At 48.0% G+C, this 25,112-nt stretch overlaps 1 protein-coding gene across 1 annotated transcript in view; it reads left to right on the top strand.

Annotated features, from left to right (window-relative positions):
• Positions 1–25,112, top strand: part of COL23A1 (collagen type XXIII alpha 1 chain) — a 406,940-nt gene that overhangs the window by 242,062 nt on the left and 139,766 nt on the right. The window lies entirely within an intron of this gene.

Here is a 25,112-nt window from a genome sequence, read left to right as displayed (position 1 = left end):
GCTGCCCTTCCTCCTGTTCTGCCTGCCTGCACTCCATCCATCCGAGTCTCTCTCCCATCACAGGGTGGGATCTGCTGCCAGTGGAAGATGAACAGCGTGGAGACTGTTGTAGCCAGGAGATTGGTGGCCTGGCCTTGGAGAATGTGAAGCCACTGTGGAGGTGGGGTGAGTTGTGGAAATGTACTCCAGGAAGTAAGGTGGTAGAATCCTAGGCCCAGATGGTGGGTTTCAGGTGAAGGAGAGGAGAGAATCTAAGAACGGGGATTTCTGGCTTCACTGTGACTTGCCTTGAGCAAGTTTGGTTAAACTGACTTCAAGGCTGCCCAGTGGGTGCTTTGGGGTTCATTCTCAGTAGCTATGGGGTAACTCGTTTGGAGATGGGGCAGGACAGAATTTGGCGTCTTAAACACCATGAGGTACATCCCCTCCATGCTAGAAGCACGGAGGGACGTGCTCCCTGTGTACTGGCAGGGCCAAGTGTTGAGTCTGGCGGGTATAAAACAGTAGCCCGTTACGGGACACTGTTTATTCACGCTACAGTGGTAGTGGCTCTACCGTAGGACCGACACAGCATCGCCCTGCCCTGCCCGATGCTGACGCAGACGTTACCCTGTGAAGGCGCCCACGTCTTGCCATCAGTCCTGTGCAGCTCCTTTCCAGATCCCATAAAATAGGCTTTGGGACGGTTGAGTATGTCCTTGAGCCATCCCCCCCTTGAGTGACCCCCATCCGAGGACTGATTAATCAGGTTACTGCAACTCTTGGCCTGCCAGAGGGAGCAAAGGCCCTTTCCACAGCATGATGGCTTCTACAGGGAAGGTACAAGTGGTGGGGTTTGCTTTGAGGATGTCCGGAGAGGCTGCCTGTTGATGTTCCCCGACCACTCCCCATCCTGGGAAGTCCTAATGTAGTTTCCTGAGCACTCTTTTCATCCACGGGTGCTTATCTTGTGGAAGTAAACAGGACGTGACTTATACATTGGGAGGAGGGGAGGAGCTCAGTTGCATCTAGAAGGCTCGAAACCCCTTTCTATAAATAAACATTCCCTAGCCACAGGGCCTTGGGCAAGTCCCACAACCTTTCTGAGCCTCCATCTCCTTTCTATTAAGTTAAATAAAAGGGCAAACATGCAGAATCACTTCAAAGTAGTGAAGGGATAATGAAAGCATCTAACTCAATGCCTGTTTCATAAAGAGCAGCTGCTGTCCCCTGGTCTCTGCTTTTAGGAGTCGTGGCACCTCTGCAACATAGAGGGGGGTCAGTCCTGGCACAGGCAGCCCTGGACTCCTCCCCAACTCCCTTTGCCAGCTGGGGGGGTGGGACTGGGGGGGCCCCTAGGGAGGTTATTTCACCTCTTCCAGCCTTTGTTTCCTCATCTGAGAAGTGGGAATAATAAAACCTACTTCTCAGAGATGTTGTGAAGACAAAATTCTCCGCTTTTCAACAAATGTTTATCAAGTGCCTGCCAATACAGCAAGAGGATACATAAATTAACAAAACAAATAAAAATCCCTGACCTGGTGGAGCTCCCATTTAGCAGGAAAGTGAAAATGTAGTCACTCAGTCGTGTCCAACTCTTTGTGACCCTCATAGACTGTAGCCCTCCAGGCTCCTCTGTCCATGGAATTTTCCAGGCAAGAATACTGGAGCAGGTAGCCATTCCCTTCTCCAGGGGATCTTCCCGACCCAGGGATTGAACCCAGGTCACCCACATGGCAGGCAGATTCTTTACCATCTGAGCCACCAGGGAAGCCCATGCAGACAATAAGCACTAGAATGAGTACATTGCATAGTATTTTAGAAGATGACGTGTGCTATGGAAAAGAGCAGATTGAGGAAGGCAAGCGGGTCATGGAACATACATTCCCACCAACAGGGTGTGTCGTCCATTTCTCCGCAAGCCACCAATGCTTGTTATTGTCTGACGTCTTGGTTCTAGCCACTCTAGGGGTGGGGGTGGTGCCCACTGTGGGTTCAGCTAACAGGTTTTCAGGGCTTGCTAAGGCCAGAGGCTGTCGACACGTTCAGTGCCTACACTCACCCAGCCCTGCAAGGAGATGCTTCTCCCAGTCCCACCTGCCAGATGAGGACACTGAGGCGTAGAGCAGTCACAGGGGGGCAGAGCTGGGTGTAAACCCAGGAGGCCTGGTTCTGGCCATGCCCAGAAACCTCACAGAGCAGTGGGAGACATGTCATGAACTGCTGTCCACAGGGTAACTCCATAGGTGCCCTGGCACAGGAATGCAGGAAAGCCTGAGGGACGATGAGATATCAAGGAAGAAAGGGGTGATAGTGGAAGTGGCCTGGAAGGGCGAATAGAAGTGTGTCAAGTGGAGAGAGGTGACAGGAAGAACACTGCAGGAGCAGAGGGGTGTGCAGAGACCGGGAAGAGCAGAGGTCTGGTTCAGGTGATCAGGAGGCAAGACCCTTGCCACCTCCCCCTTACAGCCCTTACTAGTCTGTCCTCCACTTCAGCAGAATATCTTTAGATCACATATTTCAGTTCTGGTAGAAGCCAGTGTGTGCTGAAAAATTATAGCCTCCAGGGTCCACTTGATTAAAGTTAAGTGAACAAATTATTTGAAGACCTCCTGGCATATGGCATAAGGGCTACCCTGGTGGCTCACGTGGTAAAGAATCTGCCTGCAATGTGGGAGACCTGGGTTCAATCTCTGGATTGGGAAGATCCCCTGCAGAAGGGAATGGCAACCCACTCCAGTATTCTTGCCTGGAGAATCCCCATGGACAGAGGAACCTGGCACGCTACCGTCCATGGGATCACAAAGAGTCTGGCATGACTTAGTGACTGCACTTGAATTGATTTGGCATATGGAGGACTCATACAGCAAATCCAACCTAAGCTAACCCCTCTGTATGCAACCAACAGAAAATCAAGACAGATGGTATCTAGCGCTGGCGTTCTAACCACCCTCCTGCCCCAAAGTGCTTCCGTAGTCCCTGGAGTGAGTGAAGGCAAGAAGGAGAGGATTCACTCCTACCTGAGCAACAGATCAGCCCCTGAGCAGGCCATGCCTCTTCCCTTACCCCAGGTGGTGACTTTAGTACTCACCCATCCTGTGGGAGGGCCCCCAGCAGAACCAGGTAAGAAGTATTTGTGGGGATTGTGCCTTAAAATGGATTTTGTCCAGATTGATCTCCTATGACCAAACTATGGAGCTTAATACCTACAGGGCTACCTCCAGCTGGTGGCAGTTGTGTTGGGACTCGCAGACCCAGGCCTACCATGCCCAGGTGCGCAGCGAGGGTCCCGCCCCTGAGAAATGGCCTGAGTCCTACTGCTCAGGTGCAGGCAGGCTTTCACAGCATGCTCTCATCTCATCCCCACAGCAACCCCACGCATTCATCTCATGCCCATAGCATCCCCTGTCTAGTTGTTGCTGTGCTCATTTTATAGCTGAGAAAACCAAGACTAGGAGAGATGCCCAACCCACCCCATCCCCACCCCCGGGGTTGTTGGGGGGAGGGGTACCAGAGAGTACAAAGCCAGCTGATGAGCTGTAGCCCTGATGTTCCAATTGAGACAGAAGTAGTTTCGAGGATCTTTTAAGCCTTCATTTCTTTCCCAGGAGGTTGATTTCTTGCTGCTACGGTAGTCTTCAGTTCCCCTAAGAAATCCGAAGTTCCTTGCAGTCCTTGTAGCTCCTGCTTCCCATCCCATCCTCTCTCCACCAGCCCGCCCCCCACCAAACTCACCCCTGATATTTTACTCCTGTAGATGCTGCTCTGGTTTCTTAGTCACATTTTCCCCCTTTGGCATCATTTGTCCTTCCTCCTTCATTTCCTCTTGGCTGTATATTTCTGTTTAATAAGGCCAGGGCTAACTCTGGCACCAGAATCAGCAACTAAACCCTTTGCCTAAAAGCTTTAATTAGAAACAGAAAACTGGAGGAAATAGCTCTCCTGCCAAGTCTGTAAATTACACCAGGGCTCGCAGCCAAGTCAGGTCTGTGCTGGGAACTTGAAATGTTCAGCGCTACTTCTCTCGTGAGCCACACTCTCCCTCAATGCTTCCTGGGCCTGGTGGGGCCACCCCCTCCTCCCCAGTACCCACCTTCACCCCCCTGAGTCAGTCCCCATCCTCACAGGGTTAGCCTCTGCTGCCTCATCAACTTATTTCTTAAAGAGGAACCAGAAATCCTGAGCTGTATGCAAAATTGCCTTTTAACTCTGGGCAATGAATTCACATGTTTTTAAAACTCTCTGCAGGCCAGACAAAAATATGTCTGTGGGCTATCACTGCGCAACTTCTAATCTAAAAATTTTACTGGATTTCCCAGTGTAAAGTTGGTCAAATTTATGTTTGTTTTTTTTCCCCAAATCCTTCTTAACCAACATATTAGATCTTCAAAACAATTATTCTAGAGTTTAAGCTAAATCAGAAGAATTTAACCCTGGTTAATAATAGCTATAAAATTAACACTTAGAAGCATTTTCTGGCTCAAATTCACAGTTGGACATAATTGTATGAAACTCCATGGTGTGCTGGGGTAAAGTGGGAGCTGGCTTTGTGTGGAGAGGACATTAGAGGTTCAGCTAGGGACCGCGAGATGGTGGGCTCAGAGATGAGAGGCAGGGAATATGTTTCCACTTTGGTAGGAAATCGACCACCCAAACGGGACCCTGGAATTTGGGCTCTCCCTTGAGAGGCAAGTGGATAACAGAGCACTGAGTCCAGCCAAGCACTGAGTCCAACCCGGATGCCAGGGTCAGCCCATCCCAAAAGCCAGGGATGGTGCCTCAATAGGAGGCTTGGGCTACTCGAGTCCTGGCCCACCAGTGTCAGCCCAGTCAGGCTGATGTCACCGAGCTCAGCCAAGGAGCCTGGGGAGCTGAATCCCTGGAGACCCACCTGCAGTTAGAAAAATAAGGCCCACAACTCATGTCTCTTTCACCTGTCCTCCCTGCTCAGCATCCCTGAATATAAAGGTCTTAGCATAAATGGACCAGTGATGCAAACTTGGGCACATCATTTTGCCCATCTCAACCTGTAAACAGGAGATGTGGCACCTGTCTTGGTTTGGGGGCTGCTGGCTGGCGATGCTGCTTGAACCCACTTAGGATAAGGAAGTACAGACTCTCGGATGTGTGTTTCAGGTTCTGACTCCTCCTCATCAAGTCTGCACAGAGCATTTCCTTTGAGACTTTAAACATGAAGAGAAAAAAATTATGCTCAGGGTCTACAGCCTGACTCTGCACACTCCTGTGGGGCAGGGGGGAAGTGGGTGGTGGTGATGGGGGTGTCTTTTTTAGCAGATTTTCCCATGCGCCCTTCATGATTCCTTTAGCTCAGCACTGACCAACTGATGAGAGCTGTGCCCAAGGGTCATTGTGTTCATCACAGGGATGTTGATATAGGATCCTACTGTAGGGACACTTGGCATCAGTTTGGCTCTGGCCTCAGAGCTAGGACTAGCTGTGATAGGTTGCTGGCTGGTTTTTATGCTATATGTGTTGTAAATGGTTTCAACGGCTGGGTTTCCATATCGACTTCACTCTGTAAATTGGGACCCATGTCTCAAAAGGGTAATCCTTAAAGAACCACAGCACATGAGCAGTCCTTCGTTTCCTTTTCTTCTCCCCACTCCCACCCATCTGTGTTACCACTCCATATCTCAGGTTGGACCGGCCTGGGTTTACTGCAGTGAAGAGCAGTCCCTGTGTGCCGGGGGGAACATGTGTCTGCCAGCAGGAATCTGTTAGCAGGCAAGGCCACATCAGAGGAAAAGCATGTTCATGACCTTACAGCCCAGGAACAATAAAAAAAGAATCTAGTATCCAAATAAACAGCCATACATCCCTTGGAGTGATGCCAAACGCACCAGGTCTCCCTGGAGGAACTTCATCACCTCCGTGATGCTTGCTGGTTGCGCTCCTTCAGAGGAGTACGGCTTCTGACGGCCCCGCCTGGTCCTGCTGCTCCCCTGCACAAAACACTAGACCCTCTCTGCCCAGCCTGTGGGATTCCCCCTCCTTTGCCTGCTATCCTGGCCAGGTACATTTGATTTCCCATTCTGCCTTTCTCACACCACAAGTTATAGACAAAAATGAGTTGATCCAGGCTTACCTGCTTCCGTGTGCGAGTGGGCTCAGTTGTGTCCAGCTCATTGCAATCCCACCAACTGAGGCCCACCACGCTCCTCTGTCCATGGGATTTTCCAGGCAAGAATACTGAAGTGGCTAGCCATCTCCTCCTCCAGAGGACCTTCCCAACCGAGGGATCAAACTGGCATTTCCTGTGTCTCCTGCATTGCAGGCAGATTCTTTACCACTGAGCCACCAGGGAAGCCCCACCTGCTTCCATATCTTGTCTCAAATTGTCTCTATGGCTGTTCTTTGCTTACCCTCTCAGCAAATCTAAGACCTTCTCACTCCCAAAGCCCTGCTCCAGTATTGTCTTCTTCAGGGATAAAGCCTTCCCTGAGCCCCTCTGTGCAAAACCAAAGCCCGCTGACCCATGAATTTCCTTGGCACGTTGTGGCATCTCTCTTAGAGCAGTTCTCCTACATGCACAGCCCACCACCTGGCCTGGCCCTGAGCTCCTCAGGGCTGGGAGCACCTGGCTCTCGTCTGTCTCACTCCCTGCAGTGTCCAGGTCAGCTGGGGCCCCAGGAGGGTGGTGAGTGTACCCCTGAGAAGCCCTGAGTCCCTGAAGACTAGCATTCAGGTGTATCTCTACCTGCAGGTGCCCTAGAATGCCTTCTGAATTGGGGAGCCAGAAGTCCCTCAAAGTGGGAAGAGGGTGCATTTGCATAAGGCAAAAGAAAGGAAAGACATGGTCGTGTGATGATAGCCTGCATTTGTTCAGAACCAGAATAGGATGAGTCCTCTGGAGCCTGCTGGGCCCCCAGCACTTGGGGGCTTCCAGCTTGTATTATACAGCAAGATCTCATGTCCAGCTCTGGGTCTCCTCCCTTCAATGTGGTGGTGAGACCAGGTGTGCTAGCCCACAAAGGAGCACACCTCATCTACAGTGGGCTCAGAGCTCAATATGCGTGTACAGAAAACTTGATTTCAAAATATAGACTGCTTCAGGAAAATGGAGGTCAGTTCATGTTTTCTGTGAACTGGCTGATAAGCCTGCCATGCCCCCTCCCTGCTACAGAGGAGAAACAAGGCACACAGAGGGGTGACCTGCTCAAGGCCAAGCACCCCTGTGAGACTTGGAGCTCCTGTCAGCTCAATTACAGAAAATGCACTTCAGTGCAGCAGCCCACATCTGGACATCATCAAGCAACTTGGAGCCAATGCCATCGGTTGTTTCCAAGCAGATGGAGATAGTGCTGATTTATATTCCAGCGGTACCCTCGGATAATGATTTGGCCATAGGAAAAAATTTGACCTGACCACAACTGAATTTTGTCTAATAGCAAATGGCCAGTTTAACAGTCAGACTGGGCTTCCCTGGTGGCTCAGCGGTAAAACAATCTGCCTGCAATGCAGGAGACGCAGGTTTGATCCCTGGGTCAGGAAGATCCCCTGGTGGAGGGCGTAGAAACCCACTCCAGTATTCTTGCCTGGCAAATCCCATGGACAGAAGAGCCTGGCAGGCTGCAATCCTTTGGGTCACAAAGAGTCAGACATGACTGAAGTGACTTAACACGCACATATGCACAACAGTCAGACTAAAACCTATTCTGAGAAGGGTCTTAAACACACACTGTGTAAAATTCAGTTTCAACAAACAGTCGCCAGTGCCCATTCCATTCCAGAACTGGATGAGATGCTTTCTGGTCTGGAAAGCATGGCCCAGCTGTGTGGCCAGGAAGGCTGGCACACAAAGTATGGATGCAAATTGGATCTCCTGGGCTGTGGAGGAGGGTGAGATCTGCTCCCTGGTTGGAGGAGAGAGCCAGAAAAGTCTTTATGGAAGGGATGATTTCTGCTCTGGGCCTAAACAATAGATATGATGTTGACAAGTACAGGGACAAGCAAGGAGGAGGGAAATGCTTCCAGGAAGGTGGGAGCAGCTCTGAGTGGCCACACTGTGGATCGGAGCAGGATGCTATTCAGTTCTAGGTGAAGCTGAAGTGGTTGGGGGTCAGCTAGAGAGTTATGGGCACTTGTTCCAGTTGCAATGATGGGTTTTTGAGGAGGGCGCTCTGAAAGCCCTTTCCTGAGGGCAGGGTGGAAAATGGTCGAGGGGTTCAGATGGTTGCGGGTACAGAGGAGGCTGTGGACAAAAGAATATGTGACAAAAGATGGGGCCAAGTGGGGCCAGCTCAGTAGACGAGGAGGAGGGCCAGCAGAGGTATGGAAGCTGGATGCAGCTGAATGAGACCCCACTCCAGTACTCTTGCCTGGAAAATCCCATGGATGGAGGAGCCTGGTAGGCTGCAGTCCATGGGGTCGCTAAGAGTCAGATACGACTGAGCGACTTCACTTTCACTTTTCACTTTCATGCATTGGAGAAGGAAATGGCAACCCACTCCAGTGTTCTTGCCTGGAGAATCCCAGGGACGGGGGAGCCTGGTGGGCTGCTGTCTATGGGGTCGCACAGAGTCGGACACGACTGAAGTGACTTAGCAGCAGCAGCAGCATGCCTCAGAGGATGGAGGAGGTCATATCAGTCCATCACAAGGTGCAAACGGAACCCTGGGCACAGGCAGGAACTTCCCTCTTCTCCAGACAGTTGGGCTGGGTTAGGAGCAGCCCCTGTAGCCAGCAGAGCTCCTGAGTGACCATCTGGGCCCAGCTGGGAAGGAAGAGATAAATCAGACCCAGCTCTGTTGTGGGGACTCACAGGGAAGGTGAGTCTACCCTCATCTACACACTGATGGTAGGGGAGAAGGTGGTGTCAGAGCTGGGCTCAGAGAATAAGGAAGAGAAAGGGTCAGCAAACAGAAGGGTCTATTGCTGTCAAGGAGGGAAAAGATCACCAAATACCCCAGCGGGCTGAACTCAGGTCATGTGGTAAAGTCTGAGAAGTAGTTAGGTGGGCCCAGGAAAGTCCTTAATACCTCCCAAGAGACATGTATGGGCTTCCCTGTAGCTCAACTGGTAAAGATCTGCCTGCAATGCAGATTCTGAGACTTGGTTCAGTTCCTGGGTTGGGAAGATCCCCTGGAGAAGGGGTAGGTAGTATTCTTGGGCTTCCCTGGTGGTTCAGACAGTACAGAGGCTGAAATGCCGAAGACCTGGGTACTGTTCAGATGGTAAAGAGCCTGCAGTGTGAGAGACCTGGGTTCAATCCCTGGGTCAGGAACATCCCCTGGAGAAGGGCATGGCAACCCACTCCAGTATTCTTGCCTGGAGAATCCCCATGGACAGAGGAGGCTGGTGGGCTGCCATCCATGGGGGTCCCAAAAGAGTCGGACATGACTCTTAGATACGACTAAGAGTCTAAGACACGTGCTTAGACATGGCTGAGTGACTAAGCACAGCACAGCACAAGAGGCATATATGTGGTCAAGAGGACACAGGAGGGCTTGGTTGAAGAGGAAGGCACCGTGTGAGTATGAGGGGAAGAAGGAGGCCAGTGGGAAGCCAAGCCAGAGATGGTGGAGCCTGGGCCTCAGGAAGGCCTTCATGCCCCCAGGATGCCCCCATACTGCACATCAAAGTATAGCCTCCTTCTCCCACACCGTCTGCTTGCACAGGGTTTCCTGTGAGCAGCTGAAGCTGGATCTTGGATGAAGTCCCAAGAAAACAATTTTGCTTATTGAAACAACAACACAGTAAAGTTGCAAAGCCCACCCCCAAAGAGAAATTGTAAAAAGACCATTATGGCCCCTACTGTTTATTGCTTCATTGATTTATCTGTTTATACATATGTTTATTGGCCTGACTGGATGGTTCCTGTTGCTTAATAAGCCCAGGCTGTATTTACAAGGGTTGTGAAAGTAAAGCAGCCCCTAGCTCAGGCTCCCAACCCCTTAGTCAGCATAAGGTAATGGAAATACTAGGCTGGGCACCTGGGCACGCTCTATGAGCTTACCCTGGAACCCTAGCAGTTGGTGCCCTGTGCCAGGTGCCAACTACCCTGTGGGGGCTCCCAATGAGGCTCATCAGCAGAATCTTAGCACCTGGGGGTTCTTTTTATAGATACAAGTGCCTGAGATCCACCCCAAAGCTGACAGCTCAGTCTCTGGGATGGAGACAGGAAAAGCCCTCCAGGTGATACTGCCAGTTAAGGTGCCACCCCTGGACTGGGTGGTTTCCAAGGCTCCCCCTTCTAGAACCATAATCTAGCATTTCTCAGTGTTGGAGATGGAGGGGCTGGATGAAGGAGACATAGATTATGAGGAACCACCCTGACCCTCAGCACTACCAGGTGAAGGGGCCCTTGCATTTCAGGGGCAAGGCTGTGGTCTCTCCACACAGGGGGCGCCCTTGTGAGCTTCCTCTACCATTAGCTCACCATCCTGGGGACCTGGAGCTGCTGTCCCACAAACCAAAAGATTCATACCCTGCAAATTAGGAAAGTCGATGTCAAGATGTTTGAAGGAAAAAAAAAGAGCTTCTCCTATGGGATGGAGGATGCATGAACTTACTTCTCAGACTTAGAAAGGGTGTGTGTGTGTAGACAGGAGGAAGAGGAGCAGGGCCAGGGCCCAGAAAAAAACAGGCCCAGGGATGGCAAAAATGTGCAGAAGAGCACACTTGGCTTTTTAAAGTCTGTTCAGCATAAGGAGAAGAAAGGGGAGCCAGACATGTGGCCAGAACACCACGATGTGATTTTAACAGGCAGCAGTGAGTGCAAATGATGGCTCGGGTCCTGTGTTTCTGCTTCCACTCCAGGTAGAGAGAGTGAGGGGGCCAGTTTTAAGAAGCTCTGTCACAAGTCAGATGCAAAAAGCATTTGCTGGGTCTCATTGCATTAATTTGAGTCTCTAGATCCAGTGAATTGTGCCTAGAGCACAGAAAGAACTTGCCAGTGTGATTGCAGAAATATGGCCTTGGCTTTAAGGAAGAATAGAGGACAGGATGTAACATCAGAACTGTCCTGTTTTCAGAAGAGGGATTTCTAGAAATCCCAGGTGGCTGAGCCAGACAGGGACCTGGGCCTGCTATCTCAAGCAGAGGAGGAAGGAAAGGGCCCATGAGCCCTGTGACCAGTGGACAGTGAGCCTCAGTGCCCACCAGGTACAAGCTGTTCACCGAGCTGGTCCTCTGCATGACCTCCGGTCAGGGGAGTGTTTAATTTCGGTGCCTTTGGACTTCAGATGGGTTGACAAAATGCCCAGTCTTTTTGTCTGAGAATTAGTCATTCAGACTAGAGTCAAGCTAGGAGTGCAGCTGGTTGGTTAATAGTCACAGCAGTCTAATCAGATCATGAGTTGCCATAAGAGGACTCAATAAGCACTGAATGAATGAATGAATGAGTGGGCCACTGTCAACCAGGAGGCAGTTTTTTTTTGGACTATAGATTCATACTTAGGCCTAGCTTGTTCATGGTTTTTGATAACTTGGAAACATAAAATGTGTCCAGTGACCACATTTGCAGATGACAGGAGGATGATAGTAACTATAGCAGAGGACAGAATTAAAATTTACTAAAGCCTTGATAAACTATAAACTATAAATGGTAGTTCAGTTCAGTCATGTCCGACTCTTTGTGACCCCATGGACTATAGCATGCCAGGCTTCACTGACCATCACCAACTCCCGGAGCTTGCTCAAAATCGTGTCCATCAAGTCGATGATGCCATCCAACCATCTCATCTTCTGATGCCCCCTTCTCCTCCTGCCTTCAATCTTTCCCAGGATCAGGGTCTTTTCTAAAGAGTCAGTTCTTCACATCAGGTGGCCAAAGTATTAGAGCTTCAGCTTCAGCATCAGTCCTTCCAGTGAATATTCAGGACTGATTTCCTTTAAGATTGGCTGGTTTGATCTCCTTGCAGGCCAAAGGACTCTCAAGAGTTTTTCCAACACCAGAGCTCAAAACATCAATTCTTCTGTGCTCAGCTTTCCTTATGGCCCAACTCTCACATCCATACATGACGACTGGAAAAACCATAGCCTTGACTAGACGGACCTTTGTTGGCAAAGTAATGTCTCTGCTTTTTAATATGCTGTCTGGGTTGGTCATAGCTTTTCTTCTAAGCAGCAAGTTTCTTTTAATTTCATGGCTGCAGTCACCATCTTCAGTGATTTTGGAGCCCAAGAAAATAAAGTCTGCCACTATTTCCATTGTTTCCCCATCTATTTGCTATGAAGTGATGGGACCAGATGCCATGATCTTAGTTTTCTGAATGTTGAGTTTTAAGCCAACTTTCCCACTCTTCTCTTTCACTTTCATTAAGAGGCTCTTTAGTTCCTCTTCACTTTCTGCCATAAGGGTGGTCATATGCATATCTGAAGTTATTGATATTTCTCCTGCCAATCTTGATTACAGCTTGTGCTTCCTCCAGCCCAGCATTTCTCATGATGTACTCTGCATAGAAGTTAAATAAGCAGGGTGACAATATACAGCCTTGACATACTCCTTTCCCAATTTGGAACCAGTCTGTTGTTCCATGTCCAGTTCTAATTATTGCTTATTGACCTGCATATAGGTTTCTCAGGAGGCAAGTATGATGGTCTGGTATTCTCATCTCTTTAAGAATTTTCCATAGTTTATTGTGATCCACACAGTCAAAGGCTTTAGCACAGTCAATGAAGCAGAAGATGTTTTTCTGGAATTCTCTACCTTTTTATACAATCCAGCGAATGTTGGCAATTTGATCTCTGGTTCCTCTGCCTTTTCTAAATCCATCTTGAACATCTGGAAGTTCTCAGTTCATGTACTGTTGAAGCCTAGCTTGGAGAACTTTGAGCATTACTTTGCTAGTGTGAGCATTACTTTGCTAGAGATGAGTGCAATTGTACAATAGTTTGAACATAATGGTTTGTATCATAATGGTAGGTTTTTTTTTATTAACGTGAGACAGTTGTGCCGTGTGGGTCCCCCTAAAACTCCACTTACCTATTAGGATGTGTTTTGTGGCCTGTCACAAAAAATCTGACTCAAACTGGTTTATGCCAAGAGAGAAAAAAAATATGAATCACTGATTTGACTTCAGTAGCTTGGGTCTGGGTGCTCCCCTGGTGACATCAGAATGCCCTTGTCTCCAGTGCTTGGGTCTATTTGCTGTGTGCTGGCTTCTTCTTCAGAAAGTGGGGCCCTCAAAGCTCACTCCTCACTCCTTTCTTGTATCTCAACCAAAGAGAGCCTCTCTTTCCCAACAGCAGAAGTCCCAAGACTAAGTCTCCTTGGTGGCATGTCCATCTCTGAGTCAATCATTGCAGCCAGAAAGACAAGAGTGTGCTGATAGACCAAGCCAAAGTTACATACCAGAAGCCAGAGTACACGTCAGGGGTCAAGATTTACCAAACCCACTGAACTGAAAGGAGGGAAGAGGGATGGTTCTCCAAGGAAAATAGAGGTGCTAAAGGCAAAAGAAGAGAGAGAAAGTCAGACCAGGCACCCCCTATGTGAGGTTATCCATGGCTTAACCTGGATTCTGTGGGCTCAGGGTTCAGTGGGTACTCCCACCTCAAGTTTACCTCCAGGCTGGGGTCCCATCATTGAGGCTTCCTATCCTCTTTCTGTCCTTAGGTCGATCTTTAAGCTGGGATTCAAGCCTTTATCCATCTGTCTCCAAATTCAGGTTCCCTTCATTCCCTTAGTCTCTGGATAGAAAAGGGACAAGTGTGTTTCCACCTACTGGCCCCCAGTCAGGGACAGGAGGATTGGCTCAGGAGGATTGGCTCTGAAGGCTTGCCCTGAGCCTCCTGGCTGTCAGTTGTAGAAGGGGCACTCAGGCATGCTTCCTACCACATGTCCCTGCAAACCTGCAGTGTGTCAACCAGAAGAAGCTGGACCTAGGAGCTTCCTCACTGCCAGTAATAATGGCCTCACATCCTAAGGGAGGAAGAGAGAAACCTTTGTATAAATATCAAAACTCCTTTATCTCCCACTCAGTATTTTCTAGGCAATGCCTGTGGCCCTCTGTGTTATTTCAGCTTGTGGTTTGCAGAGAGAGGTCCAGAGTGATGTGGTGGGAAGACTTCAGAGGGAGGGTGGGAGTCAGGATATGGCACTTGCCTGGCTGTCAGCCAACTGTGGGACCCATACCTGTCAGCTAGTCTCTCTGGACCTCACTTTCCTCATCTATAGAAGGGGACAGTAAGAGCTTGTGCATAGGTGTGAACATACATATGTGAAAGCATCTGTCTTTGAGGTGACCATGTGCCTGAAGAGGATGAAGGTCCCGCACAGAATGGGTGACCCTCGGAACAGGGAGAGGAGCAGGTTGGAGAGATAGCAGAAATAGGAATGCTCAGCATGGAATTTCCAGGAGAGGCTGCAGGAAGAAACACCCCTTGCAGGCAGGTGTTTGAGGGAGACAAGGATGAGGGACCAAGGTTTGGGTTGAGGGCGGACGTGGGGAGAAGAGCCTGAGAGGAGGGAGACAGAACCTGTAGAGGAGTGGCAAGGAGATGTGGGATGAATGAGAATCCAGGGGCATTTGTTTATACATCCCTCAGGCCATGTGCTGTGCTTATTCACTCAGTCACTCTTTGCAACCAGCTCTTTGCAACCCCATGGACTGTAGCCCACTAGCGCCACCTGGGCTTCCCAGGTGGTGCTGCTGCTACTGCTGCTGCTAAGTCACTTGAGTCGTGTCCGACTCTGTGCGACCCCATAGACAGCAGCCCACCAGGCTCCCCCGTCTCTGAGATTCTCCAGGCAAGAACACTGGAGTGGGTTGCCATTTCCTTCTCCAGTGCATGAAAGTGAAAAGTGAAAGTGAAGTCGCTCAGTCGTGTCCGACTCAGCGACCCCATGGACTGCAGCCCACCAGGCTCCTCTGTCCATGGGATTCTCCAGGCAAGAGTACCGGAGTGGGGTGCCATTGCCTCCTCCCCAGGTGGTGCTAGTGGTAAAGAAATCACCTGCCGATACAGGAGACGTAAGAGATACCGGTTCTATCTCTGGGTTGGGAAGATCCCCTGAAGGAGGGCATGGCAGCCACTCCAGTATTCTTGCCTGGAGAATTCCCATGGACAGAGGAGTCTCGTGGGCTACAGTCCATGGGGTCACAAAGAGTCGGACACGACTGAAGCGACTGAGCATGCACACATGGGCCATGTGTGCCCTGGTTTATATCAGGGCATTTTCAGGGCAAGTTTTGCTGAGCAGGGGCACAAGAGCATTATTAATTCAGTATCAAAGGCACCAACTCTGTATCAGAAAGCCCTTCTTCAAATCTTTCAGTCCTTTCAGTTGGCCCAAGAGTTTGGTCAATTTGGTCTTGCTGTATCTTTAACATCCCTTTAACACTTGTTACTCTCCCTTTTTGCAAAGAGAACAGACTTCGGGCTAAGTGCTTTCAGGCAAGGGTTTTGGCTAAAATTTGTTGCACTGTGTAGTTTCATTGTTTTTTTGTTTTTTGTTTTTTTTAACTGTAACCATTTTATGGCATGGAAGACTGGTTTTCCTTTTGTGGAAGAGATAGAATTTCATTTCCAAATATATTTGTTTAAATAAGAAAACATAGTTTAAAAAATAAAGTAAAAAAGATGGTACAGATAGCACAAGAATGATGAAAGATCTAGAACAGTCTCTCACAGAAGCTCCCAGCAGCCTTTGCTTGGATATGGCAAAAATGGGACCAAATTATGTCCTGGAGAGTTCAGTGCCAGTCTTGTTTACGGACTCTGAAGCTGAATGTCAGAAACTCATTCCATTGTCCTTGACCAGCTTGTTGGCCTGGTAAAGACCATAGAGCTTGTTCTTGCTCAAGCCCCCAAGTGCGTGTTTTCTCTCTCATCATATTTGCTCTGGTGGCCAATTTCCAGCCCACGGACCTAACATCTGTGGCGCTTTGAGGTTACTGGTTCCCCAAAGGATTTCACTGCAGAAACACAGCAGTCAATGGAAACACCTACCCTCAGTATGACAAGGACACCATTTCCTGAACAGCTCCATGGATCAGGCACTGAGTGCCAATTTCTAATATGTTTCTCATTTGATTCTCTCGACAACCCAGCTAGGTAGGTATTATCATTATGCCCGTTTTTAGGGTCGGAAAACTGAAGCTCAGAGAGGTGCTTACCTGGAGTTATACAGCTAGCACACTGTGTGAGGGATTCAGATTTTGTAGGCTCTTTCCTCACGCTCTTTGCCTGGCAGTATGTAGCCTCTGCCCGAGCTCACTCCATGCAGGACCTCAGCCCTCCTAAGTGAGGCCCAACCAGGCTCCACAGGAGGGCATGTTTTCACAGATGGGAGAATCTGTGTGTTCCTCATCCCTTCGTAACTGCCAGCACTTTAAACTGACCTGTCCCCACTGACAAAGATTTTGCAACCTGTTAAAGAAATGTACACCAGTAGTGTTAGTCGCTCAGTTGTCTTGGACTCTTTAGGACCCCATGAACTGTAACCAGCCAGGATCCTCTGTCCATGGGATTCTCCAGGCAAGAATACTGGAGTGGGTTGCCATTTCCTCCTCCAGAGGATCTTCCCCACCCAGAGATTAAACCTGAGTCTCCTGCATTACAGGCAGATTCTTCCCTGAGCCACCAGGGTAGCCCCAAAGAAATGTATATTTCCTTAAAAATGATTTAGCAGTTTCTATTCTTGTTCCACCTTCCATGAAATTCGCAATGATTGACATTTCCTAACCAGAAATCCCTACTCTTGGTCTAACAAAGAATTTGAGGCCATTTCTGGCAGGATGGGGGCTTCCCTTGTGGCACAGATGGTAAAGCGTCTGCCTGCAATGTGGGAGACACGGGTTTGATCCCTGAGTCAGGAAGATCCCCTGAAGAAGGAAATGGCAACCCACTCCAGTATTCTTGCCTGGAGAATCCCATGGACAGGTGAATCTGGTGGGCTACAGTCCATGGGGTCACAAAGAGTCAGACACGACTGAGCGACTTCACTTTCTTTCTTTCTGGCAGGATGGGCTCTCAGGGAGTTGTGGTTTGCATGTCAGAGGGCTGGCATCTCAGGATATCTGGGAAGCTTATGGGGCCCACCAAAGAGAACTGTGGAACTGGAGCTGTCACCATAGCCCTGTGCCTTGAAGGTATGCCTTCATGTCTCACAGGAGGCCACAGTCTCACAAAAGGCTTTTCTGCTTCCATAACTTCACCCTTAACCCCACCCCTGATCCCTGAAATCCTTCTCCACAGCCCACCTCTTCCTCCATCCGGCTCCCTCTCCCTCCACTTCTTGAGGAAAGAGCTTCATTTCTGGGAAGCATTCTAGCCCTGTTCCATGTTCTCCCCAGAAATCAGCTGAGCCACTAGTAGACGCTGAGGCTTACAGAGGTTAAGTGGTTACCCAAGGTCACACTAATAATTACTTCAGTGCCAGCATCAAAGCCAGGTCTGACCTAGAAAAGCCACGTTTCTCCACCTGCACACAGCTACACCCTGTGCACCATCTCTCCCTATAGATCACCCTTCAGTCTCCCAGACCAAATCAGAAGTCTTTATAAGAACAATATGACCTTTCTCCTGGAACAAAGCACAGTGAATTTTAAACATAGTCATGTAAAGATAATGAAATCATAAATTATTTTCTCCCTTTATTTAAAAATTTTTTTCACTGGAATTTTATAAAGAAGCATTTTAAAATATATTATACAGGTAGCTCTTTTATATGTGTGTGGGTTTTTACACATATATTAAGTTTGACATGGATGTGTCATGTTTCAACAGACACACATTCACATATTTTAAACTTGACATGGGATTTAGCAAAATAAAAACTAAGAATTTCAGCAGATGGGTAGATTCTTTTATGTTGGGGGCTAACATTTTGAAACTGAGGGGAATATTCACCATTAGCATAACTCTAGTCTAAAGTCAAGGGCAACCTCTGAAGGGTGCCTGCCCTTGTGGTATCATTCAGAGAAAGTTCCAAAATATATCTTCCTTTAAAGAACTCACTAAAGAGTTTCCTCAGCAGACGGTTAAAACCTCAAAGGCACACGGTTCCTCAGAGTGTGGTATTCCCAGCAAGACGACCATCTCTCCCTGGCCTGACCCTGCCTAACCTCATTTCATTGTAAATGCTCTCAGAGACGAGGCTGCATTGCAGTGCTGCAGCCACACTCCCCAGCGCCTGGGGGCGCAGGCCTGCTTCTGCCCTCTCCAAGCTCAGAAGTGGTCAGTCTTTCATAAAAGCATAGACGAGGCGTTCTTCCAGGAGCCAGGCCGGGCCAGATGAGGAAGCCTGTGAGAAGGGAAGGTCACATCAGAGGAGACATGTCACCCGGGATTTCAGAGAGTGGATTTCTAGGCAGGCAGACCTCCCAACCAGGGAGGGAACTCGAGCTTAATGCAATTAGGGACTGGAATAGCAGAAGGGAACGGGCAGTGTCTTGTAAAGGGAATTAAATCATTTCCTTCATTCAGACAATAATTTGATTCAAAGCATTTTTTTTTAAATTAACAAACCCAACCTCAGTTTTATCAAGCACTTACTAGTGTCAAGTTCAATGCTAGTTTTTTAAATTATTTTATTTATTTTTGGTTGGGCTGGGTCTCTGTTGCTGTGCAGGCTTTTCTGTAGTTACAGCGACCAAGGGCTACTCTCCAGTCGTGGTGCGCAGGCTTCTCATTGCAGTGGCTTCTCTTGTTGCGGAGCATAGGCTCTAGAACACGTGGGCTTCAGCTGCAGCATGTGGGCTCAGTAGTTGCGGCTCATGGGCTTAGCTGCTCTGTAGCAAGTGGGATTTTCCTGGATCGGGGATCAAACCCGAGTCCCCTGCATTGGCAGGCTGATTATTCACCACTGAGCCACCAGGGAAGCCTAGATTGTTTTTTATACACAATATCTCAGATTAGCTGAAGAAGCAAGCACAAGTATCCTGGTTTGGCCAGAACTGAAAGAGACACACATACCCCAATGTTCATCGCAGCACCGTTTACAGTAGCTAGGACATGGAAGCAACCTAGATGTCCATTGGCAGATGAATGGATAAGGAAGTCATGGTACATACACACAGTGGAATATTACTTAGCCACAAAAAGGAATTTTTTTTTTTCAGTCAGTTCTAATGAGGTGGCTACAGAGTGAAGGAAGTCAGAAAGAGAAAGACAAATAGTGTACATTAACACATATATATGAAATTCAGAAGGACAGTACCAACGATCCTACATGCAGTACAGCAAAGGAGATACAGACGTAAAGAACAGACTTTTGGAGAAGGCAAGGGTGGAATGATTTGAGAGAATAGCACTGAAACATGTACATCACCATATGTAAAATAGATGACCAGTGCAAGTTCCATGCATGAAACAGGGCACCCAAAGCCAGTGCTCTGGGACAACCCAGAGGGATAGGGTGGGGAGGAAGGTGGGAGGGGGGTTCAGGATGGGGGGACACATGTATACCTGTAGCCGATTCATGTTGATGTATGGCAAAAAGCTTCACAATATTGTAAAGTAATTATCCTCCAATTAAAATAATTTTTTAAAATAAATTTTTTTAAAGTATCCTGGTTTGGAAATGGAGGCTCAGAGAGGCTAGGTGGACAGAGGACTGGGGCTTAGCCAGCACCGGAACCTGAGGCTGGAAGCCCACACACTTTCTCCTGCTCTGTAGCCAGTCCACAGAGGGGGACAGTTCTGGAGTCTGAGATCACAAGGTGAAGGAGATGAGTTCCTGCTCTACTACAGACCTTTCTCCATAAGAAGACAAAAAGAAACATCTTTTTTAAAAAATTGTTTTTAACAAAAAGAGAAATTGGTTTTGTCTGACTTTGGACTTAAACAGTCAGCCATCAGTACCCTGTGTGTTTGAAAGGCTAAACAGAAGTTTGGGTCAGCAAAGTAAACTTCTTGAGTATCTCAAACAGACCCTGAAGGCAATACACCACTCTCTCAGAGAGCTCTAAGCTGAAGGAAACAGCGTTAAGGCAGGTGTCCAGCTCTGACCTGGTGTGCAGTGTGAGCTCAGCCATGTCATTTCTCTTCCTAGACCTCTGTTTCCTCAACTAGAAAATGAAGGGAGCAAATAGTCCAAATGTTCCATTAGATGGGATGTGATTTCTAGCCAGGTGATGAGTTCCCCAGCGTAAGAAGTAAGCAAAAATAGGCTGAAGAGCCATGATGGAAAGGAAGTTGTATTAGACTCCATTAAACTGGCCTCATTAATGGGGCCAATTCTGAATTGTATCTCTGGCACGAAGTCTGCTGTTTGACAACATGTGTGTTTGTGTTAGTTGCTCAGTCGTGTCCGACTCTTTGCAACGCCATGGACGCAAAAGCTCCTCTGTCCTTGGAATTCTTCAGGCAGAAACACTGAAGTGGGTTGCCATTCCTTTCTCCAGGGGATCTTCCTGACCCAGAGATCGAACACACGTCTCTTGAACTGCAGACAGTTTCTTTACCATCTGAGCCACAAGGGAAGCCTGAAAACATAATAGATACTAAATAAATGTTGGATGGATGACACACTTTCTGCTTAATGGGAGGTTGACACTAGATGGCCGTGAAGGTCCTTGCTGCCTGAGATCACTGACTTCCTTGCCATTCTCCCAGAAGTCCTGACTCACACAGCTTCTCCTTAATATCTTAAAGTGGAGGCTTGGATTGGAAACACTGGGCTCTGTGTGAGATGTTCCCAAGACTTGTCATGAAGGCTTGGAGGTGAACTTCCTGAAGATTAAACAAGGCAGTGGGTACCAAGTGTCAGGCCTGTAGTAATCACTGGGGAGTTTTAGCTGCCACTGCTCGTGTTGCAGGAGGTGGAGGGAAGTGGGGGAGATGAGGGTGATGATGGGGAGGGAGGAAGAAGACGATGGTGAGGACCATGGCTCACGCACACTTTGATGGGAGGCAGGTAGCCCGATTCTCTTTCTGGTGCTCTCCATGTCAGGGCCTGTACCTGAAGGAGCAGGGCATGTACTTGTTACTGAATTGCTCCTCTGCATCCTGTGAATGTCTGCAAACTTGAAGGGCGGCTTCAGTGGAATGAACACTTGAGCTCTGAGTCTGTAGATTTGTGTTGTGTGCTGGGTCAGAATTGACTTTTTGGTGTGACTTGAGCAAAGTCATCTAACCTTCCTGACCTTCTGTTGTCTGTATCCAGTTATTATCAGCTTTATTGCAGGGGCCTAGAGGGGAGGCCTGCAACTCTAGACTACACACTGTACCATGCCTGGGACAGCAAGTAGAGCCCCATCTTTAACAGTCCTGGAAAAGGTCCTCATCATTTGGAACCTTAAATGGGCACACTTTCCCTCCATGGCTCGTATCACTGCAGTCAGTCTCTAGGCTCAGTGGGGCTCACATAGCCTGTGGAAAGTGGCTGCCTTCTCTGCTGCAGGATCACCCACTCATGTATTTCCTACATGCACACCAAACCACACAGAAAAATGCCCCTCTTTCAGAAAAGCTGTGTATGCTTTACACACTGTTCTGCACCTGACCTTTTAAAAAAATGGCTTTATTAAGACATAATTCACATACCATACAATCCACTCAAAATGTACCATCAACTCAAAGCTGATGGTTTTTAGTCTCTTCACACAATTGTGCAACACATGACCACAATCAATTTTAGAACTTTTCATCACCCCAAAAAGAAGGCCCGGACCCATTAGTAGTCACTGCCCACCCCCAGCTTTAGGAAACCACTAATCCACTTTCTATCTCTACAGATTTGCTAGTTCTGGACACTTCATATAAACATAATCATACAATGTGTGGAGTTTTGTGCTGCTCCTTTCATCCAGCATGTTTTCAAAGTTTATCCGTGTTGTAGTATGTTCGGGTACCTTGCTATTAATACTTCAAGGTAAGTTGGAAACATCCCTTATCAGAACATATAAATCTGCCTCATTCTTTTGATTTTATTGTAGTAATTTTAGTAGGCAAGATATTTATAATTCAAGATTCCAGTGGTATAGAAAGGTATTCAGGGAGGAAAGTCCTTGTACCTCTGTCCTGTAGCAACCCTCCCCTAGTCATTTCTCATGTATCCTGTTAAGGGTGTTTTTGACCCATCTAAACAAACACATGTGTAAACACAGCCTTTTCCAGGTTTTTTTTAACTCAGTGGTAATAACAAAACACACATTGTTTTGTCCCTTGTTTCTACTTAATAGAAAATCTGAGATGTTTTTGTCTCTTAGACGGAGTTCCCTCATTCTTGGTTGACTATTTCCTGTCCCATGTTAGGGATGGCTCAGTGACCTTCCCAGGTGGTTCAGTGGGTAAAGAATCAGCCTGCAAATGCAAGAGACTCAAGACATGTGGGTTCAATCCCTGGAACAGGAAGATCCCCTGGAGGAGGAAATCACAACCCATTCCAGCCTGGCAGGCTGTGGCCCATAGGGTCTCAAAGAGTCAGACAACTGAGCATGCAGGCATGTTAGGGAAGTTTTCAGCTTTTTATCTCTTCAAATATTTTCTCAGGTCCTTTCTCTCTCTCTATTCTCCTTCTGGGACCCCAATAATGTGAATATTTGCGCATTTAATGTCCCAGAGGTCTCTTAGGCTGTCTTCAGTTCTTTTCATTCTTTTTTCTATACTCTATTCTGTGGCCGTGATTTCCACTCTTCTGTCCTCCAAGTCATTTATCCATGCTTCTGCATCAATTATTCTGCTATGGATTTCTTCTAGTGTATTATTCATCTCTGTTTGTTTGTTCCTTAGTTCTTGTAGATCTTTGGTAAACATTTCTTACAATCTACTCAGTCTTTGCCTCCATTCTGTTTCCGAGATGCTTAATCATATTTACTATCATTATTCTGAATTCTTTTTCTGGAAAGTTGCCTATCTCCACTTCATTTAGTTGTTTTTCTGGGATTTTATCTTGTTCCTTCATCTGGGATGTAACTCTGCTTTTTCATGCTGATTAACTTTTTGTAACACGGTTTTGTTTTATTCACTGTGGGATTGTGGTTCTTTTTGCTTCTTCTGTCTGCCCTCTAATGGAGGAGGCTAAGAGGCTTGTGTAAGCTTCCTGATGAGAGGGACTGGTGGTGGGAAAAACTGGGTCTTCCTCTGGTGGGCAGGGCCTTGCTCACTAAAATTTTAATCCAATTATCTGCTGATGGATGCCTCCCTCCCTGGTAGTTTTTTGGCCTGAGGCAACCCAGCCCTCTGGTCTACAAGGGCTCTGAGTGAAGTGAGTGAAGTCGCTCAGTCATGTCCGACTCTTTGTTACCCCATGGACTGTAGCCTACCAGGCTCCTCTGTCCATGGGATTTTCCAGGCAAGAGTACTGGAGTGGGTTTCCATTTCCTTCTCCAGGAGATCTTCCTGACCCAGGGATCGAACCCAGGTCTCTCGCATTGTAGGCAGACGCTTTACCGTCTGAGCCACCAGGGAAGTCCAAGGGCTCTATGGTCTGGTTAATGGCGACTTCCAAGAGGGTTTATGCCAAAGGGGATGTTCCCAGACAGCTGCTGCCAACCCCCCATCCCTGTGGTGAGACCCTGCTGACCCACACTGCTGACCCACAGTGTTGGTTCAGTTTCCTGTGCAATCAACTTCTCCTATCATCTGAGTCTTGGTGCACACAAGGCTTTGTTTGTGCCCTCCAAGACTGGAGTCTGTTCCCCCAGTCCTGTGGAAATCTTGTAATCAAATTCTGGCCTTGAAGGTCAGATTCCCTGGGGATTTCCAGTCCCTTTGTCCAGCTTCCAGGCTGGGAAGCCTGATTATGGGGTTCCAAACCTTCACAACAATGGGAGAACTTCTTTGGTATTATTGTTTCAGTTTGTGGGTCACCCACCCAGCGGTTATGGGATTTGATTTTATTGTGATTGTGTCCCTCCTGCTGAAACCATTTACCACAGATTGGGACTTGAACCCATGTGGCTGAGACTCGAACCCAGCCAAAACCCTGCTTGGAACTTGAACCCACGATGCTGGGGCTGAAACCCAGCCAAAACCCATGGTACCTGGTTTCATGACCTAGTGAAGCTCATGTTCTTGATGTCTCATTGCAGAAAAAATTTAGTGAGAGACAAAGTGATAGGTAAGAAGTGGATTTATTCAGATTCAGAAAGAAGCACACTCCACAGAGTGTGGGCCATCCCAGAGGGCAAGTGTGTCTGCAAAATGTAGCATGGTTAGTTTTTATAGGCTGGGTAGTTTCATATGCTAATGAGTGGGAGGACTACTCCAACTATTTTGGGGAGTGAAAGCGACAGTGAAAATCGCTCAGTTATGTCCAACTCTTTGCGACCCCATAGACTATATGGTCCATGGAATTCTCCAGGCCAGAATAGTGGAGTGGGTAGCCTTTCCCTTCTCCAGGGGATGTTCCCAACCCAGGAATCGAACCCAGGTCTCCTGCATTGCAGGTAGATTCTTTACCAGCTGAGCCACAAGGGAAGCCCAAGAATACTGGAGTGGGTAGCCTATCCCTTCTCCAGCAGATCTTTCTAACCCAGGAATTGAACCACAGTCTCCTGAATTGCAGGCAGATTCTTTACCAACTGAGCTATCAGGGAAGCCCTGTTTGGAAGGGATGGAGATTTCCAGGATTTGGGCTACCGCCCACTCCTTGGTCTTTTGACAGTGCTTTGGAACTGTCATGGCACCTCTGGGTGTGTCATTTCTTGCTGATTGAAGATCAAGGTCTAGTCTTATCTGCCATCTTGGTCCCATTTGATTCTAATCAGCTTATGTCATGTCCTTGGGCTATGTCATTCTTTCAAAAGTTGTGCCCTGCCCCTTTCCCTCCTGTTACACTACCATCTCACTGTGGCTTCTTCTTTGTCTTTGGATGTGGGGTATCTTTTTTTGATAGGTTTCAGGTCCTCCTGTTGATGGTTGTTTAACAGCTAGTTGGGATTTTGGTGCTCTCACAGGAGGACCTGAGTGACCATCCTTCTACTCCACCATCTTGAACCCACAGAGCTTCCTCATTCTTTTGAATGCCTGCATCCACCGGTGTGCATGCTGGTGACTATATTTGAGCAATTAATTCCTAGAAGTGGGATTGCTGGATTAAAATGTTTTGCAGAGAGTGCTTCAACACCCACCCCCTTCTTTCTCAATGCTTCTCCAGGCCCTACCAGTCTGCTGCTATTTCACTGTATGTCATTCTAAGAGATGACAAACTACATCCCAATAGAGTTTTATTTTGAAATTCTCTTTGACTAAGGTTGAGCATTTTTTTCATATGTTTCAGA

This window comes from Bos indicus, chromosome 7 (genome assembly GCF_029378745.1).
Source record: "Bos indicus isolate NIAB-ARS_2022 breed Sahiwal x Tharparkar chromosome 7, NIAB-ARS_B.indTharparkar_mat_pri_1.0, whole genome shotgun sequence".
Classification (NCBI taxonomy): domain Eukaryota; kingdom Metazoa; phylum Chordata; class Mammalia; order Artiodactyla; family Bovidae; genus Bos; species Bos indicus.
The sequence above is the reverse complement of the archived record's forward strand: the minus strand, read 5'-3'. Positions and strand labels throughout refer to the sequence as shown.